Source organism: Podarcis muralis, chromosome 12, assembly GCF_964188315.1.
Source record: "Podarcis muralis chromosome 12, rPodMur119.hap1.1, whole genome shotgun sequence".
Classification (NCBI taxonomy): Eukaryota; Metazoa; Chordata; class Lepidosauria; order Squamata; family Lacertidae; genus Podarcis; species Podarcis muralis.
This window is the reverse complement of record NC_135666.1, coordinates 32,260,663-32,279,089: the sequence shown is the minus strand read 5'-3', so window position 1 is coordinate 32,279,089 and position 18,427 is coordinate 32,260,663. Positions and strand designations below refer to the sequence as shown.

The 18,427-nt window shown below is 41.9% G+C and overlaps 1 long non-coding RNA gene across 1 annotated transcript; it reads left to right on the top strand.

Moving 5' to 3' along the window:
• The first annotated feature begins 2,104 nt into the window (after window positions 1–2,104).
• On the top strand, window positions 2,105–11,987 carry LOC114607789 (uncharacterized). Its single transcript, XR_003709223.2, has 3 exons — window positions 2,105–2,431; window positions 3,077–6,047; window positions 9,546–11,987. It is a non-coding gene; the product is annotated as an uncharacterized LOC114607789 (long non-coding RNA).
• The last annotated feature ends 6,440 nt before the right edge of the window (window positions 11,988–18,427 follow it).

Here is an 18,427-nt window from a genome sequence, read left to right as displayed (position 1 = left end):
TGTCTTGGGAGACAATAGAGGACTGAACCTTTAGAAATGAAGCCAAACAGTTAGAAGGTTACTGTGCCTGGTGTGGCTATAAAGACCGATGTGGAGAGAAATGTTTTCTTTCAGCACTCCTTCTTCCTCTGGTCACTGCTATGGATGCATGTCCAGACTGCTTGTCTCCAGGCACTGGATTCCCATATGATGGGGTTAATGTTGCCAGTCTTCATGTCATGTTTGCAGATACCTTTGTAATGCAGAGTTGGTCTGCCAACAGGCCTGCTGCCTGAAGCCAGTCCTCATAGAGCAAATCCCTGGGGATCATGCCATCTTCCATTCTGTACACATGACCAAGCCAGTATAGACGTCACTCTGACAGGAGTGCAAACATGCTGGGAATGTGGAATTTGTGCTAAAATACTGATGAATTTTCATGAGAATGATTTTTTTAAAAAAAATCGCAAACTAATGTGGAAATGTGGAGAACCAAATTTAAGGTTGGAGAAATGAGAAAGTGAAATTGACAAATTCGCTCATGCCTATTCAAGTCAGACCTCAAGCTTCATGAGAGCTAATTACTTCTTCATCAAGTTGCTCTTCTTGCATTCCCTTTTGTCATTTTTGCAATCCCTTCACACTCTATCAACTAGTGTCTGTCCGACGGCTATAAGCAACTCCTATAGCCAGTTGCCAGGAACGTACAAAGACAAGGAAAAGTTCTAACCATCCACTTTTTATTCAATATTTACAGAGAGGCTATAGAACCCAGCCTCTTGGATAATGTCATTGTCCCGAGTAAATCTCCACCCCGCTTCTCTCCCACTTCCTCATTTGTCATCAGCATCACCCCCTCTATGGTTGCCGCTTACGGTTGCCATCTGTCTTTGAGCTCTTTGCTCTCCTACTTTTAAGGCTCGCCGGGTTCTGGGAGATGGTGGGTCTGGAATGCTTCCTAGTGATAACATGTCAGCCAGCTGCTGCTCCAGCTCTGCCTGCTCCTCCTCTCCCATTATCTTCCAACTTCCCCCCTCATCTTCCTCTGAGCTGTGACCTCCCTCAAACCCCTGTTGTAATTCTGAACTGTCTTCCTCTTCTCTGGAAGGGTCAGGCTGGGCAGGCGTTCTCCACCATTCCTCCTCTGTCCAGTCCCCGACATCATCAAACTAATGTTTGTCCTTTGGCAGCAAAGATGGAACGGTGTTGTTACTCTCAAGATTAGCCCAGATAAAACCTCGACTGCTGAAATACACCTTGAGGTCTGTGCTAGATTTAAGATTAACACCACTGACATTTTCATGCCAGTTATGAACTAAAATAACAGAGGAATCTGGGGCAACATCTGACAAAACAGCACAAAGTTCTGTTCCGGCCAATATCTATTGCTCCACCATCTATTCCCAAATTAATAACAGCCGTGAGTGTATTGCTGAAGGAAAAAGGTATCTTTAAAACATTAAATCCTTTCAAAACAACATTGTGATAAATGAAATGCATGCATTGTTTTTGCAGTACATTTATTCTGATGTTTCAAAGTCTATGTTTTGTTCCAAAGGGTATCATATTACAATGATATATGTGGCAGGCAGGGTGTGAAAGAGACTAATGCCCTGAGACAAATGCTTTTGCTTGTCATATTAAGCTCTCTTTATATACCTGAGAAGTTCACAAATAAAATATGGTCATGACATTTATTTGATGATATTTTTTTATTTCTTTCTCTTTTTTTAAAAAAGCACCCTAAAATGAAAATCCTGCACATGCCTTCCTTAAGAAACATTTCATCCGAGAGGTAAAAATAAAAATTATAAACTAATGAACAATAACCGACCTGTGCTGCCTTATTAGGACTTGTTCAAATTCTGGCCATCATGCTAGCAATTTTTAATCAAGTCAGGTTTATAAAAATGGAGTGCCATTCCCAAAGAGGTGCCTCTGGCACCCTCACTATGGAGTTTTCCTCTTATGCCGAAGACACACCTCTTTACTCTGGCCTTTGACTCCTGAGGCATATTTTTCAGGACCCAGACTGTAAACTTGCATTTTTTAATGGTTGTAACCCACCCAGGGACCATATGGTTAAGGGCAGATAAGAAATCTAGCAGGAGAAGTAATAGTAAAAATAAAAAAGTGGTTGTCACTCTCTGTCTTTGTTGCACTCAGGGATAGCTCTTTGAAGAAACCAACACAGAAAAAGAGAATTCGGTTAGGCAGACTTTTTTTTCCAGCGGCACTGTGTAGTTCTTTTCTAAGTGTGATTAAATAATCATAAGAACGCCTCTGAGGGCTAATCTGCTTTATTTCCCAGATTTTCACCTTGGGGACATATTGTCCCTTGTCACTGAAACCTCAGGGACAGAAGGGGACTCCACAGGATGCCTCAGCAGGAAGCCGCGATCCTGATGAAACAGTGTTCAGCTAATGAAGGCATGGCCCATGGCCTCTGCTGGTATGCCATATGTTTGAAGAAATGCTAATGACTACAATTCAAATACCTTTTTCATCTTAACTATATGTAAATGTGTTTATAAATGCTTGCTTATAAATATACTATCACATTTTAAAAAGCTAAGTGCTAATGTTGCTTTCAACATCTATAATACACAATAATTAAAACTTTAGCAATTCTGCTTAATTATACCTTATGGGAAACTGTACAGTAATTTATAGAAATTAAGCTGAAAACAACAACAAAAGATCAACAAACAACAAAAAAAAGAAAGCGGAGAAGAACCTGAATAATAAATCTCTTAGATCATTAATATACAAGGGGTGGGGGGAGCCTGCAACAAAATTGCTGAGAAGAAGAAAAAATATGACAGAGGGCCCATTTCTCACAGAACAGAGATCTGAAAGGAGAAGATTGGCGAGAGACTGAAAGTCATCTGTTGAAGAACAGTGTGAATTATGTCAGTTTATAGAGACCCCGATGTGTTGAGAGAATGTGTGTGTGTGTGTGTGTGTGTGTGTGTATAAGAGTTCCCCACAAAGCAAAACAAGTGTTTGGTAACTGGAGAACTTTGTTTCAGCACAGAGTGCTTATTCATCATCCCTCCTTCCCGCCAAAGCTTTATTTTTGTATCCTCCACTACAGGTGATCCTTAGGAGCAAATGGTACTTTGCGATGAATCATCTCCTACACACCATTGGCCAAAACTGACATCTCCATTGCAGCAACAGAAACGTAATTTTGGCAAAGCAGTTGGTTACTATTTTGGTACACAGGGTATGCTACAGCTCCTCTCCTCTCAACCACACACATACAAACACGGCACACTAGATAATCTATAAGGGGCCAGAGAAATAAGAACGTGTACTTACATATTACTGGTTATCATGTGTTGTGTGTGCAGTATTGCACACTTAATCCTTTGGGTCACACAAAACTTATTTAGGAATACCAATCATATATTTTGATAAACTACTGGCCACAGATGATGTTATTCACAACTACTTTTTAGGAATATCTACTTCGCAAGAAAGTTTTGTCACTGGCAGGGGTAAATGTGGTTCAGAATCTTTGCCAAAATGGTATTGTACATATTAGCTCCCCAAAGGAAAGGATGAGCAATTTTAGATGCTAAAAATAAATGAAAGGAAGGCATTTGGTCCAGAGAACAAATTATAAGCAAACCCTGCCAAACGGAACATATAAGAAGCTAGCATATACCAGCACAAACCACTGGTCCATCTAGGTCCAAATTGTCTATGCCCACTAAGCAATGACTACAGCATGTCACATGGGAATATTGAGAAATGGAACTTGACACTTCCTGAATGCAGTGTAACCTCAACAAAATAGGACAGTTCAATTCTTTACTGAGCTGGAAAGTTACTGTTTGCAAGGTTCATAACTGCTCCCTGAGCTTTACAAATTGAAACAGAAACAGCTGAATCACCCATTTTTTATTTTTTATTAAAAAAAATTAAAACCTGGAGGCAGATAGCCATCTCAGAAGGTCCTTTGTAAAGAAGAAAGTCTTTGTCTGCAGACAGAAGTCCAAGAGATAGAGGACTAAACAGACCTCTGTATGAGCAGGGGCCCAAAAGGTAAAAGGTAAAGGTAAAAGTAAAAGGCAAAGGACCTCTGGATGGTTAAGTCCAGTCAAAGGCAACTATGGGGTTGTGGCACTCATCATGCTTTCAGGCTGAGTTTGTCCACAGACAGCTTTCCGGGTCATGTGGCCAGCATGACTAAACCGCTTCTGGCGCAATGGGACACCATGATGGAAATAAGAGCGCATGGAAACGCTGCTTACCTTCCCATCGCAGCAGTACCTATTTATCTACTTGCACTGGTGTGCTTTCGAACTATTAGTCAGATATAGGCAAACTCGGCCCTCCAGATGTTTTGAGACTACAATTCCCATCATCCCTGACCACTGGTCCTGTTAGCTAGGGATGATGGGAGTTGTAGTCCCAAAACATCTGGAGGACTGAGTTTGCCTATGCCTGTCTAGGTTGGCAGGAGCTGGGACAGAGCAATGGGAGCTCACCCCATCCCAGGGATTCAAACTGCCGACCTTCTGATTGGCAAGCCCAACAGGCTTCTCCAAAATCATGTTTCCCATAGTGGTCAAACAGATGTCTACAGGAAGCATGAAAGCAGGACAGGAGTGCACTAGCCCTCTCCTGCTGTTCTTCCCTAGGGACTGGCATTCAGAGTGATGCTACATAATTCAGAACATAAGAAAAGCCTTGCAGGTTCAGGCCAAAGACCCATCTGTTCTCACACAGGCCAACCAACACTCTCCCCATATGCGGTTCCCAGCAGCTAGTATTCAGAGACATATTGCCGCCAACTGTGTAGGCAGAACTTAGCCATTGTGGATAGTAGCCCTTGATAGACTCGTCCTCCGTGAATTTTTCAATTCCCTTTGGAAAGCTACCCGCAAGCAATAATAAATGTATTTATTTGGTTGCAAGGGTGAATTCAAGGAATGCAATAATGGGCAGGGCAGGGTCTCCAAGAAACTTTTTGTATCTTAAACCCTCCCCACAAATAAACGTGTGCTTCCTAAAGCACTTGCATGCTGTCGTTCCTCCCAGTCACAACATTCGGAGCTAAGCATCAGGGAGCCAGAGTTCATTTCAGTGGAGGAACCCTGAAAGCTAATTATCTCCCGAGAACTTGCTAGAATCTTAAGGGTTATGCGCAAGATGTTAACTAATCACACAGCTCCCAGATATTTGTAACATGCAGTGTGAGGTTGCATTTAAATGAGAGCTAGGCATGATTACTGATGTGTTGTTTGTTAGTGCTGCACAGCAAGCAAAATGCTACATTACACAGTGCCAAATTCACAATACTTGCTAGTTTATGCTTCAGAGAGAAAAGAAAGCATGCAACGATTAATCAGGGTGCAGTGTTCCACAGGCGGTATTCAATAATAAGAATAATAAACTAAGAAGTACTTGGGGGAGAAAATAGACTACAAAATTAATTACAAATTGAAAATATCATGCAAATGAATGCAAGGCAAAGAGGTGAGATATGAATATTTTTGTACAAAATATGATTCCAATTATTATCTTATTCTTTTGACTCATAAGAGCATCAAGAATAGTAGGGAAAGGACCTACAAGCTGCATAATACATTAGTTTAATACTAACAGGTAAAAATCATGTTGTGAGTGGGTGGCCAAACAAGTGCATTTTATGATCACGTTAGCCATAAACCATTGCCTTCATTGTATGTTAAAAGTAACGTGAAAGCTTTTATTTGTGTTACATGAAAACAGGATTGATCACATAGCAAAATAAATAATAAGCATAAATAAAACCTTAAGAGGTCATTGTGGCAAGCCTAAGCTTGTTATCAAAGTCCTTTCAGTTTCAGTAGAGAAGTTACACATGACCATTATTCAGTTCCTTGTATTTTGTTTACTGAAAGCTAGTGAGCATTAACTGTTGGCAGAAGTATTGAGTGTGCATGCTCTGCACATGAAGAAGCTGCATGTACAACATCAGGGCTTTCCTTCAGCCAGAATTCGCAGGAACTCAGTTCCGGCACCTCTCAGGCGGGCGCCATTGCCATTGTAAGAGAACAAGGGAGGCATTCATGGTGAGTTCCGGCATCTCTTTTTCTGAATTTTTAACACTGTGCAACACCTTTTGTGGACCCATACCTTTGTGTGTAAGTCATGGCTGCCCCCAAACTATTGTTTTAAGAGTGCAGGGAGTTGTTAGGAGACCGCATTTCTCTTGAAGAGCTACAGTACTCAGAGTGGTTAAAAAACCCTTCTCTAGCTGTGAGGGGAATATGAGTCTCTCCTAACAACTTTCAACACCCTTAGCAAATAAAAAATAAAAAAATAAAAAATTGCTGTTATTTTTTACCTATGTAATTTTGAACTGTGATAAAAAAAGGTAAAGGTAAAGGGACCCCTGACCATTAGGTCCAGTCGTGACCGACTCTGGGGTTGTGGCACTCATCTCGCTTTATTGGCCGAGGGAGCCGGCGTACAGCTTCCGGGTCATGTGGCCAGCATGACTAAGCCGCTTCTGGCGAACCAGAGCAGAGCATGGAAATGCCATTTACCTTCCTGCTGGAGCGGTACCTATTTATCTACTTGCACTTTGGCGTGCTTTCAAACTGCTAGGTTGGCAGGAGCAGGGACCGAGCAACGGGAGCTCACCTCGTTGTGGGGATTCGAACCGCCAACCTTCTGATATTAATGCTGTATTCTTAGTTTTAGATTTTGATTTATGTGGAAATTGTTTTCCATTTGGTTTTGTATTTTTTGATGTGGTTTATTTATTGTTTATGACTTTTGTAATTATGTAAATCTTGTCATGTTGTAAGCCGCCTTGAGCATTGTTTTTAACTGTGGAAAGTTATAAAATAAAATGATGATGATGAAAATACTGCTTTAAATATATAGTGCAGATGGGCCTTAGTGAAGTTGCTGGGTTCAACCCGAATTTTAACTTTGAGAGTCCTAGGTGGCTTGGAACCACCTGCCTGCCTATTAAAAGTCACTTTCAGAGGCCCTGCTTAGAGTACCCCTCCTTTTGAAGCAATGCCCCCCTTTGTTCACCAGACTCCATCCCCAGTGACTTTCAGAAAGAGATGAACCTTACCTCAGCTTTTTACACAAGTTGATTCTGTTTCCCTCAGTTTTTGAACCACTTATGGTGATTTTTAGTTTGCCATATTTTGTTGCCTATAGTTGCTCACTTTTATTATGACGTCTTTATATTGTTAGCCCCCTCGTGAACCAGCTTTGACTGAGAGGTGGAATTTAAATATTTTCAATAAATGCATAAACAAATAAGGATTTTGAAAGGGAGGAAATCATATGAAAACCTGCCAAATATATGACGAACTATTATCTGGCCAACATTTCTGAGTAGATATTTGGTCAACACTTGCATGTTCCAAATTATTTTGTCCTTCTGAAACGTGATTTGAATAATCATGCCCTTTCAGAGAGCTAGTTTAGACTTTTGCAAGTTGGAAACTTAGAGAGCGGTAGGATTTTGGGGAGGTGGGGAAGCTGATATTTAAGTGAGCCAAAAAGTCAACAATACCTGTTCTGAATAGCCAGGGAATATGGTTATATCAGTAAATAAAGACTGTAGTTACATTAAAACTTGGTAAATGCTTCCAGAGAAGATGAAGTATGGAATACTAGTCCATTGATCAACAAAGCAGCATCTCTTCTGAATGGAGAGCTAAGGCTGTGTCACTGTGACTCAACCCATTGCTATAAAAATCAAATAAAAATCAAATCAATCAATAAGCACACTACTTAGTGGCAGAGCACACAGCAGAAGAAGAGAAATCCAACAGACTGATTTACCTTTACCCCTGTGTCAACCTGTCAACCTTTTAATCCCAGAAGGGTAAATCAGACGATGTATAAATTATCCTCAGCCGTGCTGACAGCTGCTGCCCCTTGTCTCCCGATCTAGGCAAAATTCACAGATTCAGTTTCATTATTATTTAAACAACAAACAAAATATATTGGGAAGAGCCAGTTCATCTGCCTCTGGTTCTCTCCATCCCCTCTCCTGCTTTAGGATTGCAGTCTTAAACTGAGGATGCTCATACCCTCAAACAGAGTGCTAAGGCTCAGGAAGGTCTCCTGCCCCAGGAGAATGTTGGCAGCTGTATTACCTAACAGAGTTATGTTTCAGCTCTGGATTTTTAGCACTGTCTGAACCAACAAGAATACTGACCCAGGGTTTTGGAGGTCAGGTCCCTGACACCGAGTATGAGGTTCATAATTGTGACATGGTACTAATCTGACGGACGTAGAGTGCTGCTGGATAGCAGTGGGAAAGCAACATCAATGAAAGTAATTCAAAGGCAGCCTGCAAGCATAGATGAAAAGTGCATCAATAGTGAGATGCTGCAGCAAAACTTTACAAAGTGTGAACAATTTGTAGAAAAAGATAGTGGCCAGGATTCAACTAACACATTCGTTCAGTCAAAGCCATATGCAAGGACTTTTGCCTGAGGAGTGGGGTTTCCACTACTCTACTCTTCCTGGGTGCCCCCCCCTCAACATTGGCTTGATGAACTTAAAGGTAGTGTGGGCCTAGGCAAAACATCACACATACAGTATTTTTTGCACCATAACACTCACTTTTTTCCTCCTAAAAAGTAAGGGGAAATGTCTGTGCGTGTTATGGAGGGAATGCCTACGGGTGGCATGCCTACGGATTTTCCTCCTCTAAAAACTATGTGCATGTTATGGTCGGCTGCGTGTTATAGAGCGAAAAATATGGTATATAGATATATTTGCTGCTGCAGATCAGTGTGGATTTTTCAATATAGGAATGTTTCAACTGCATCTACCAATAGGACATATTTGAAACATTAGAAGCGTACAATTATCTGTAGCTGGAAAAAGAAAGTGTGGGTGTGGTCTCTACCCAGGTTTACCTGGATAACAGAAAATCTCATCAGCCAAGATTTGAGCAGTGAAGACTTTATTGTTTCATGACCAGACCTATATTACTGGCAAATACGGTTCTGGAAAACCCTTAGTTGGTATAGCAGGAACACAAAGCTCCTTGCAGTACTTTGGGCCTTTTTGAATAACCTAAACCATTTCAGTATGGAGAGTCTTATGTAGATAAAACTCAGTATTCTCCCTGCCACCACTATCACTTTGTACATTCCCCACTTTCCACAACTGCTGAGGTCTTCATTTACACCGCACAAATTATCCTTAGCAGCAGGTAGGAAGCAATCAGCAAGGTGCAGCTGGCAATAGGTCTATTTTCATTAGTGGATGAATGGAGCCAGGGGACATGACATTTGTCCAGTATAGTATGGGAGGACTCTATTAGGAAAATCGACCCCGGAGAATGGTTAGGCTTGCTGAGGTAAATGAAAAACAGGAACGCGTATAATAGATTGTAAATGTTGGTTTTGTGCATTTTTATGATGATAGTGGGGGCCGGGGAATAGGAACCCTGAGATATTGTAAATGCTCTGTAAGAAGTTGCACACTTTCAAGCTGTTTTGTATTTAGTTTTCCACCTTGAAGAAACATGGGGCTCAGTCCAATCCCATCATGCATGCAAACCTCTCTGTTTTCTATTTCAGCTGTCTCCTGAACTTCTTGTGCTTTCTGTTGGACATTTTCTAACTGCTGCAGAAACTGATGGAGCACACATAAGGCTGCTCCTCAAGCAAGCAGATCATCAGGGGATGACTGGCTCCTGACCAACGTTAAGTCACGTGTCACATAGCAACACAGGAAGATGCATTGTGTGTTCAGACCTTTAAACCTCCCCTTTAAATAAATACAGACAAGACTCAAATTGTGGTTTGGTTTTTGGCAGAATTTAGGCCACAATTTTATTGATTACAGCCAATTTCCCAGCCGATCAGCCAAGTGGGGAAAATTCCTGCCATGCCCCTGTCCCAACAACAGACGACACACGACGGCATAGCACAGCCCTAAATAAAGGGAGAGGTGGGTGGGTGTTCTGATGCACTCACCAAAAAAGGAAACTCTGGGTCACGTGCATATATAGGCCCCTTGATCTGTTTAGCTTGCCTCCCATTGGCCTGATTAAACCCAGCATCAAGGGACCTACCAATTGGGTGTTGTGGCTATTCAATCAAACCCACCCACAACACAGGGTTTGGTTTTCAGGTCTCACCGCAACACGTGCCCTCTTTAAGGAAGGACCCGATTTACCATTGGTAAATCTAGTATAGCATTGTCTACACTGACTAACTGTGGCTGTCCAGGGTTTCAGACAGAGGACATTCCAAGCCCTTTGTGGAGGTGCCAAGGAGTGAACTTGGGACTTTTTGCATGCAATGCAGAAGCTCTACCAGTGAGCTACGGTACTTCACTGGGTTGTCTTGTATGTAGCTGCTGAGTCTGTTTTCTGTCCATCAGTTTGTGATGCAGCAAGCTGGCACTGAAGGGCATCGAGACAAGCCACTATTGGTTTTGAGATGGATGAAATGCCCCCTTCTCACAGTTCCCCTCACAAGAGTTGCTCATGGCATGAGGATGAGGAAGAGTGCCTTGTGAGCAGCTGTGAAACTCCTTGCGTGCGTGGCTACAACTTTGATGACTTTCCTGTTTGGATGCTGCCAGGAGACGGGGGCAACTGGCAGGCCCCCAGCTGGCTCCAGCCTCCAGCCAGCAGCCGGGTGAAACTCCGGTTCTCAGAACAGCATCAAAACTGTGACTCAAGCCTCAGAAGCCTTCAGAAGCTTAAGCACGCAAGCCAGCAGAGATAAGAACTATTTGCAATGGAAGAGGTGGACAGAGACATGTGTAAGCATATTTACAACATTTATTCAGCAGCAGGACAAAGGAAAAACATGTCTGCTTCTCTTCGTGTCCAAGCAAAACAGCAGTATAGCAAAAGCAACATACAACGGAAGTTCCCAGCAGACTGTGCTGGAAGTAAACAGGCATGTGACACACAACGCCATGTCCGTTCCTTTTAAAGTGGAATGGAACTATATCCTAACACTTCCACCACCAACTTAAAACATTTTTGTTTATCCAGGCTTACAGCTGATTCAGTTAAGCCTACTCTGGGTCACAGGAGTGTGTTGTCACCATTTTATATGTGTTCTACTGTTTTAAATACTGTATTGTTGGTTTTTTTGCATTGTTTTATTCATTCAGTTGGAAATAACCTTGTGACAAACCAGTGGTGAAAAGAGACCTTGTCCTTCAGCGTAACTGAAATATAGTATTTTTTTGGTACAAACATATTATATAAGCAGAGAGACGTCGACACAAGTAAAATAAATGCTACTCATGTATAAAGAAGAGCAGGGCAGGTAAAGTGCCATAAATCTTTATACGTGGTAAGAAACTGCTTTTTAAAAGTTTCTTTTCGCTGATGAAATGAGCTCTTTACATATAAATTATATTGTAATAACAGAGCTCCCTGGTGGAAAAGAGTTCCTTCTCCTGCTGGCAAAAATTAAAATAATCACAGATGGCTAATGATCAAAAATACTGACTGACAGCTCTGAAGTGCAAGGGGTGCAAAATATTCTCAAAGCTGCCGTTTGCTTATGGTCTGGGCTGGCTTTAGGCACTCACAAAATCTGGGGTTGTGTGTGATGCTGGTCCAAAACTTTTATTCATCACAGTAATAGGTTATTATGATAGCATGTTCTCATGAATGCACAGCATCATGCATACATGTTCAATTGCACTGGTGGTTTTTATGTTTGTAATATCAGAGCAAAAAGGTTGATTTCTCTGCATGTAATGTATTGCCTTATGCCTAAATGTAATCTGGAATCTAACAATGCAAATGGCAAACAATCTATGCCTTGGTTGGTCTGAGATTCAGAACCAAGCCAGAGTCCCAATGACTCTGTGTCTGGGACATAATCGTTTGTACAACGAATGAGATGCTTGGGGAATGAAACTATGGTATTTGAACACATTCCAGATAATGTAAGGAGACAAATAAAAGTTGAGTGAATGGGGCACTTGAAAAGTTTACTGCACTCTTAAATCTAGGAGCACGCGATTACTTGTGGACCTGGCATTGCTCCTGGCGGCAAGTTTACATGCATGAGGGGAGAGCAAGGAAGTTTTCTTCATTGCTTCCCCATTGCATAGCTTTTGAGCGATATTTGCATGAGAAAAGATGGACTCGTCATGCTCATTGGGTTGTTTTTGTCATGGAGAGAGGATTCTTTAAAAGCATTTAAAAACCACTTAATGATTTTAAAAATCTGTAAGTGGTATACAACATTAAAAACAAACAATATAATTAGAATGAAAATACAGCCTGGAACCAATAAAACAGTAGTATATAAAACAAAACAAAAATTCCACACAGAAAACAGGGTCCAATCTTATGGGTCCAGGAAATTCTGGGCAAAATAAGTATTTAGAAAATATCTGAAGCAAACCCCCTCAAGGTATATAAAATCTGTTCTCCTTTTCTAATGTAAAAGTAAGAGAGCGAAAAGACATAGGCCAACCTCTACAATTCATTGTTTGAGAAGATCTGCATGGCACAGATTTCCAAATTTGCAAGGAAACCCACAAGAAGAAATGTTATCTGTTTACAGGGATGATGAAAGGTGCCAGTTAGCAACCTGAGCAAAACAACACTTCTAAAGAGTTTGTGCTGTATGTGTTCATTTTATAAATAAATAAATAAAAGCTAAATGAATCCTCACAAGCAAAACCATTTTGTGGAACCGAACAACAATAAATAAGTATTTAAAAAGTGTGCCAGAGGCAACAGAAAACTTTGGTGTTCATTTCCATTTCTTTCAAGTGCTTTTGATGAATGGTGTGACAATAGAATCCTAATTAAAGTCAAAATCCTGAATACTAAATAAATTAGAAGTGCCACTACATTCATCTTTCCTCAATGATAATGCCGCCACTTCTGATTCCTTGTGATGCTCCCTCACCGCAATCGCCCTTAGCAAAAGGCTTCACCACCTCCAGGCAAGGAGCCGAGATAATGTTCCCTAACAAACAGAAAATGAGAGACAAAACATCCTAGCGGCACCCGTGTCCTGCTCTCAGTTCATTTCTTAGAAAGCTGCAAATCTGAAGCACTTGACATTTTTCTCTCTTTCTGGAAAGCAATGAATAAATGCATGTCTGTTCACAAAGGGCTGACGACCAAGGTCAGAAATGATCAAATCTGCGTTCCTATAATTGGGTACTAACATCCATAAGACTCGCATAAGTGAAACTGGCCAGGTTTTCTGAGGTGCTGATCGCTCACACCTTCCGTTGATTTTGTGAGAAGCATGCATGGATTGAACAGCTGGTCACATTATGTTTTGGTGTATAACATCAGGCAAGCAACCCAGCTTTTAAACGTTTTTCCTCCCCTAAGTGATGCAACACTCTGGAGTCCAACTTTGACCTTCCACCCTCTTCAGAGAGAGTCTCATTTGCCTGCATCAATTAGCAAAGGGGGGTGGGACACAGATTATGAGAACATCTGCAACCTTGCATGGGGAGAGAAGCAGTTTAGGTTTATTCTCAGCATATTATAAAATTGGCAGGTGGAGCTGTGTTTCAAGATATTATTAAAGATTTTCTCGCTTCTTAGAAGCTACAGACTTCTCTCTCTCTTCCCTCCTATTTTCAGGGCAAGTGTAAACCACAGTTGAAGAACATCCAAATCCTTTGGTTCCCTGGGAAGCCATCTAATAATAATAATAATAATAATAATAATAATAATAATAATAAATTATTTATACACTGCTCATCTGGCTGGGTTTCCCCAGCCACTCTGGGTGGCTTCCAACCAAATATTAAAAACACAATACAGCATCAAACATTAAAAACTTCCCTAAACAGTGCCGCCTTCAGATGTCTTTTAAAAGTAAGATAGTTGCTTATTGCATTGACATCTGATGGGAGGGCATTCCACAGGATGGGCGCCACTACCGAGAAGGCCCTCTGCCTGGTTCCCTGTAACCTCACTTCTCACAGTGAGGGAACTGCCAGAAGGCCCTTGGTGCTGGACCTCAGTGAATGATGCGAGTGGAGATGCTCTTTCAGGTATACAGGACCGAGACCATTTAGGGCTTTACAGGTCAGCACCAACACTTTGAATTGTGCTCGAAAATGTACTGGGAGCCAATGCAGATCTCTCAGGACCGGTTATATGGTTTCAGCTGCCGCTCCCATTCACCAGTCTAGCTGCTGCATTCTGGATTAATTGCAGTTTCTTAGTCACCTTCAAAGGTAGCCCCACGTAGAGCGCATTGCAGTAGTCCAAGTGGGAGATAACTAGAACATGCACCACTCTGGCAAGACAGTCTGCGGACAGGCAGGGTGATTAATTCAAACTGCTCTAACAGCACTTAAGTCACCTCCCCGGAGCACAAGCCTGGGCAGAGTGTATGGAGGTCCTGGGCTGCCAAGATGACAAAACCCATCCTCTTCGCTTCGCTGATGTGGTCCAAAGGAAAGCAGAGCAAAATGTTTGGCACCAGCTTGGCTGCAGAAGTTGCTGGAAGAAGGTATACAGGACACCATCCAACCGTCTTAGGGACTCCTCTCTGGATTTGTGTAGGGTTTACTCCTTAGCCTTTTCTTTTCCCATAGATGTCCCGCAAGGGAGCGGAGGTTTAAGATCAGAGTTTTCCTTCTCCTAACCCTAACCCTAACCCCTAATGTACACCTGTAATTTTAGAAACTGTAATTTGAGAAGAAACACAGTCTGTGCCACTGGTAAGGAAGACTGTAACTTGTATGCCTGCTGAGTTAGATATCCACCTGCTAACTGTTGATGGGCAACTGCTGAAGGTCCTTGCTGTCCTATCTTATGGCTCTTTCTTTTTAAACTAGATTTGGACTGGACAGCAATTTAACTTGAGGACTCCTTCAAATAGACCAGGGCTGGGGAACCTGTGGCCCTTGAGATGCTGTTGGGCATCTTCACTGGCCAGTGGTCAAAGAAGCTCAGAGTTGGAGTTCAGAAAAATCTGGAGGGCCACAAGTTCCCAACACCAAAATAAAGGGTTGACTTCTGATATAGAGAAATGTCATTTTTAATGTAGGACACAGGGCCACCTTATGACTAAGAGCAATCAGCTAGATGGTATAGTTTGAACATGGCTCTATCCTTAGAGAACCTTCTGAGCAAAGCTTACTTCTTGCAGCAAGTTGATCCAATGGCACTATCCTAATAATGAAGCCTGAGGTTGGTGGGTAGAGCCAGGGGGTCTGTAAGGGATCCCCGAGGTTGTCGTCAAACGCTTCACACTCTGGCAGGAAAGCGACACCCTCTATGTATTTTTGTGGTGTTTAATATTTATGCGACACATTGCATGCTATTTATCAACACAGATAAGTCAGCTTTCTTTATCATTTAGCTTAACAGAGCAAAAAAGCATTTAAATAATGTGTCTGCAATTGTATTCTATGGAGATAATCAGTAGCTTATTAACCTTAATCATAACAACACATTATCGCTATTTGGTTTCATGTCACCTAATTTGCAGAACAATGGTGAAGAGCATACTCAACACATATGAATATATTCTCAAGATACTGGCACTGCATAAATTCAGTGACCCTCACTTGAAATGTCAGGGACTTAAGAATAAGCTATATCACACAATAAATGGAGAGACAAGGAAACAGAGGAGGGGGAGAGGAAGAAATCAAGTAATCAGAGAGTTCGCAAAGAGCAAACACTTGATAAGAGTCAGAACAAAGTGGGATCGTAATCAGAAAGTCAACCGGAATGCAGAGCAAAGGTCAGCAACTCTTAAACATGTTTGTGTAGCTTCAATTAAACTAACAAGCAATGGCATCTGCTTAGGTCAGGTTTAAACACTGGAGGTTTGGTAAATGAACTGCATACTCACTCCTGGCTTTAGGGTAGGGTTTGGAACATTTATTTGTGAAATGACAGAAAAGAAAAGCTGGAGTGCATTGAAGACAAATACCACCTTCAACTCTTTGCAAAAGAGGGCCATGGTAGCACACCAGTTGGGGCCATGGTACTTGTGGCCACATTCAAAGCCACACACTTGAAGCACTGCGATTCCAAAAAAAGAATTCTGGGAGCTGCAGGTGGCTAAGGGTGCTGAGAGTTGTTAGGAGACTCCACTGCCCTCCCAGAGCTATAGTTTCTGGAGTGGTTTGACAAACAATCCCTCTTCAGAAGGAACTTTGGGAATCACAGCTCTGGGACAGCAGTAGGGGTATCCTAACAACTTTAGCACCCTTAGCAAACTGCCATTCTCAGTATCCTTTGGCAGAAGCCAGGTCTGTTCAAAGTGGCCTCATAATTCTTTCAATGTTTGGTGTGAATGTGGCCTCAATATTCTTTTGGCGATGAAATTCCATCATGGAGTTTCATCCATGAATCTCTGCAATCCACACACTGCAGTCCAATAGGAAACAGAGTCCACAGTGGTGGTGATATGGATGTGAGGAAGGAAGAACCACAATGAAATCAGAATGTAATAGGAGCCCTTGTGGGAAGAGGGCAGGTGTAGTGAAAGGGTCTAAAGTATTGTGTGTTTAGCCCAGGGGTGAGGAACCTCAGCCTCTGGGATCAAAGCTGCCCCCCCCCCCGGACCTCTCTATCTGGTCCTTGGAACTCTGCATAAGCTAGACTACCTATCCACAAACCACACACCTCAATAATAATATTACAATAATAATTTATTATTTGTACCTTCCCACCTGACTGGGTTGCCCCAGCAACTCTGGGAGGCTTATAGCACATATAAAAACATAGTAAAACCTTCAGCCTTAAAAAGTTTCCCAATGCAGGGATGCCTTCAGATGTTTCCTAAATGTTATATAATTACTCAACTCCTTAACATCTGATGGAAGGGCATTCCACAGGGTGGGCACCATTACTGAGAAGGCCCTCTGCCTGATTCCCTGTAGCTTCACTTCTCGCAGTGCGAGAACTGCCAGAATTGAATTGTACAGTTCAAGCAACCTGTTTATTCAGCACTCACCCCAAATAATAATGATAATTTTATCATTTATACCATGGTCATCTGGCTGGGTTGCCCCAGACACACTTCCAACACAGATAAAAACATAATAAAACATCAAACATTAAAAACTTCCCAATACATGGCTGCCTTCAGATGTCTTCTAAAGTTGCGTAGTTCTTTATCTCCTTGGCATTTGATGGGAGGGTGTTCCACAAGGAGAGTGCCACTGTCGAAATGGCCCAAAGCCTGGTTCCCTGTAACTTCACTTCTTGCAGTGAGGGAACTGCCTTGCAGCTGGACCTGAGTGTCCAGGCTGAATAATGTGAGTGGAGATGCTCTTTCAGGTATACTTGGCCTAGTCCATTTAGTGCTTTAAAGGTCAGCACGAACACTTTGACTTGTGCTCAGAAAAGTACTGGGAGCCAGCATAGATCCTTTAGGACCAGTGTTACATGGTCCCAGCAGCCACTCCCAGTCACCAGTCTAGCTGCCACATTCTGCATTAGTTGTAGCTTCTGAGTCACCTTCAAAGGTAGCCCCACATAGAGCACATTGCAGTAGTCCAAGTGGGAGATAACCATAGCATGTGCCACTCTGGTGAGACAGTGCACTGGCAGGTAGGGTCTCAGCTGGCATACCAGATGGAGCCTGTTTCATACGCCTCATGATTTTGCCTGGCTGCAATGCCTCCTTGAATTCTGATATCTTGCCACACTAAAGGCTTGGTTCCTGGTAAAGTCTGACTGAATCTCAGCAGTGTGAGGGATCACCAAAAGCACACCATGAGATTACAAGGCACACACAACCAAAGCACTGTCCTGCCCATCTGCTGGCTACAGGTGGGTGTGGTTTTGGAAAAATGGCCTCCTGGGCCAAAGTGGACCCCTTAGTGGACTAAGTTTGGTCCACAGGACAGAAGTACCCCAACCTTGTCATAGAAGGTTTCCACTGGTGGAGACGGTGGTTTGTACAGCAAAATACATTCCCTTTAGGATTTATGATTCCCTTTAGAAACAGAGCATAAAATTCAAGACTGTATATCCAGTTGAATTTTCTCTTCGAAATGCTGACATCTGTCCCTCATTACGAATTATGTTATGTTGCTCACTCATTTGAATAATAAAGTTGGTTTCTTATCAAATTTCAACATGTCTCAGCTTAATAAAGAAATTATGTTTTTATTCAGTGTTTCTGTTGATATCTTAAGTATCACATGCACTGCTATGTAGTGACAAAACCAAATGCACTTTGGCGGCGATTCAATATAAAAAATGCGGAGGTGTTGATTTTATTACCGCTCTGGCAATACATTTGAAAGTGTGCTAATGACTATTAATGGCCTCGTGCACAGCCAAAGAATTCTTGAAGTCAGTTTTCTCCCTCTGATCTTCTACATTAGAAACAGATTCTGATATATTTCTAATAAGTATCAAGGGGGCTTTTTTTTTGCTTCATAAACAAACACAAGTCCTAATTAATTAAGCTTTCATTTAACGTGTAATTAAAAACAGAAGAAAACTGCACTCAGCGGATGAACAAAG